Source organism: Helianthus annuus, chromosome 16, assembly GCF_002127325.2.
Source record: "Helianthus annuus cultivar XRQ/B chromosome 16, HanXRQr2.0-SUNRISE, whole genome shotgun sequence".
Lineage (NCBI taxonomy): Eukaryota > Viridiplantae > Streptophyta > Magnoliopsida > Asterales > Asteraceae > Helianthus > Helianthus annuus.
Genome location: NC_035448.2, coordinates 182146080 through 182149379, shown reverse-complemented (window position 1 = coordinate 182149379; position 3300 = coordinate 182146080).

Genomic DNA, 3300 nt, shown 5'->3' with positions numbered 1-3300 from the left:
TAGTCCCATGATGATGTTTGTTGACCAACCTTCAAGTGCACATGATGATTAATTATGTTCCCTCTTCTAATTCATGTCATATCCCCTGCTTCACTTGAATATATGGCCCACTATCTCACGTGATATTACCACCAAAGTAAATTGTAAATGTTGTGTATAATGTTAACTTTTTCTTAATCTGCCGTCTAGTCCCTTGTCTGCCTTTGGTGTTGGCTAATGAAGTCCACGTGAGTTCCTATGTTGCAGCCTCCAATCCAAAATAAAAACCAAAGACCAAAAGTCTTAAGTCTGCGTCCACCAAGTCCATGATCGGCCCACTACAACAAAAGCCCAGCTTGAATGACGCTCCTTCTATGCGTGTGATGATCATTATGTTGATTTTATAAAAAAAATAATAATAATCCCCTCAAGCACTTATGTCGGCTGCATGTGATGAATGATGATGTCCTCCTTGCGAGGACTTGTGAAGCCCAATAATGCTACTCAAAAAGTCGGCCCAATCCAATATGCGTTGCCATCTTGTCTTCACCGTAGCCTACAGGTTAAAACTGTAAGTTACGGTTTCGATTTTCTGCTTCCTCATATCTGCTATACCGTAGACTACGCCTTACAGACAGTAAGTTACGTTTGCATGTCATAGATTCATACTTGTTCAACATACACTTTCATAGAATGACAATTAAGCCCCTAGACTTCATTCGTCCATAATTCTCGCACATTCGAGCTATCTTTTCGACCCGAGCAAGTTACGAATAATGTAAACTCTCATGATAAACATCCTTGCTTGTTCCGTTCCATCATCCCGTTTTATCACTACACTCTCTAACTTTGCCGTATTACGCGTTTAACCTGAAAATCATAAAAACCCGTAGTTATCATATTCGAGACGCGTAATAGCTTAGAACACAATAAGATACGCAATTTAACACACTTAACGCTCTTGTTTTGCTCCTCCAATCACATCCCCACACTTATCATTGATTGTCCTCAAGCAACCATTACCAACATTACTCACCTTATTAACAAATCACCATTAAATCCCTTACCGAATTAACAATTTAAGGTCCCAAGTCATACCCGTCCCATAGACTGACACAATCGAGACTGACAATCTGACAGATAAATGATATGCATTTAAAACAGCTTAAGACTTGCATAGCTAAAACTAACATGCTTATATTAATACACACATGCCACACGCCCCTCACAATAATCACTCCTCTCGGCTTAATCAAGACTAGCGTGTAATGTGCTAGTAGATATTTCACTTAAAACCAAATATGTTACTTTGCAATCATAAGCTTGTATGGCAATCACACCTCCACTGTATCAATTAACGTAGCACATATCAAAAGGACTTTTGGGTTTTGGGTTTAGGGTAAAGGTAAGGTAATATTTTTGGATTTTTTTATAGCGAACACAAAAGAATACCAAACCATGACAACTTATTCACAATGATACTAACACTTTGGGTTAATTTCAACCCATTTATTTAACACGAACATAATAATGATTTTTGTTTTTCTTTTTGCTTTCTTTTCTCTTTTTTTTTTCTTTTTCTCTTTTCAATTTTTTTTTCAACAAATATTTAGCACACAATTGTCATTCATGGTTGGTAATCAATGGGTCAAACAAGGTGTAACAAACGAAAGGTGAAAGGCTCAACATGGTTAACTAAGGTGAGGTGAATAACAATCAACAAATAACACAATGAAGGGATCCTAATGCCTTTATCATTTATGTGCATACGCTAAACCACAGTCTCGGCACGTATCAAGCTACACAAGTTCTAACACAAAGCAACATATGGCCTATTCTCAACAAATGAACAGTTATTGTAATTCAACTAACAATCTAGTAGGCTCAAAATATCTCACCGAACAAAAGGAATATAGGTTGCCGACACGTAGCATGTGTAATTCCTAAAGCATGTTACCCCTAGTTAGGCATCTCTTCTCAACTATTTTCTAAAAACATGTCAGAAATACTCTCATGAAACTTAAAGGGACAACCATGACTAGGGATCTAAGTTAGTTTAATATCAGCAAGGAACCCATTAGCAATTGAAAATGTTGGTTTTCATGTAGTTCAAGCATACTCGAGAAACAAAAATTTTAAAAATTTTTCAATTTAGCGCAATTTCAACCCTTTTCGCATTTAAGATCAACAATCCTACCAACCCTCTCTCGAGTTACCGCATCCCCACACTTGGGATACATTGTCCCCAATGTATGGTGCAATTTATAGTCACAACCCGAGAGATACCACCTAACAAACCATGAACGGCTAATACCTAGACGACTCAACACAAAGAAACCACTCCCAACACAAAAATTTCACACCACCAAATACACGAAAACAAATAAAACACAAGATAGATAAACACATTGACCTGATCAGTAAATCAGCAAGTGTCTGTAGTGGTGCAGCTGCTGTGATCGGACAGGAACGTAAACATCTTTTGGATTCTCTGATATCTCATCGGGGATGTTGCCAAACATCCCCACACTTGAATCCTTGCATCCGTGAAGATGGAACGTAGAAACCTGCCAAAACACAAACACCAAAACAAAACAAAACAAAAGAACAAATACAATACAATACTCTACATCCTCGGGCTGCCTCCCGAGAGCGCTAAGTTTAAAGGTCTTCAGCCAGACCGTACCTGATTTCCGCTACGGTGGTCTTAGTGCACACTTACCCACAACATTTCCAACAAATGCCCGGAAATTTACATGCCATCTCCATAAGCTCGTCAGTATAATTGGCATGTTCAGACTGCACCTGCGGGTTTCAATAATCCACTTCACGATATGTACCCTGATGTCTTGTAGATTCACCCTTCTCATCTTCTTCCTCGAACCCTCTTCCGCACACTTATTAATTTGAATGATTGATATTGGGAGAGGTTCGGTACACACATTCATCTCATCAGACTGCTCTGCCTCCTCATTCTCACACACCATCTGATCCACCAGTGACTCTTCATCAGATAAAGGATTCATTAGTGTGGTATTATCCTCCACAACCTCCTCCTCCATGTGAGAATAATCTCTAATGTCAACAGGTAATGGTGAGAGTCGCTCTTCTATTTCTATCTTCATTTTTAACTTCTGACACTTGGAAACTAGGCAGCTGATTCGATCTTCATCGGAAAGGTTGGGTGCTAATAAATACTGTTCGAGTTTGGACAAACTCGCTTCCAACGTAGCAAGCTTTTTCTCCTCCTCGGTCTGATAAGTATAGACACCCTCGGGCTCAGGATATTCCTCGGGATGATACTGTCGGTATCCCTGATAC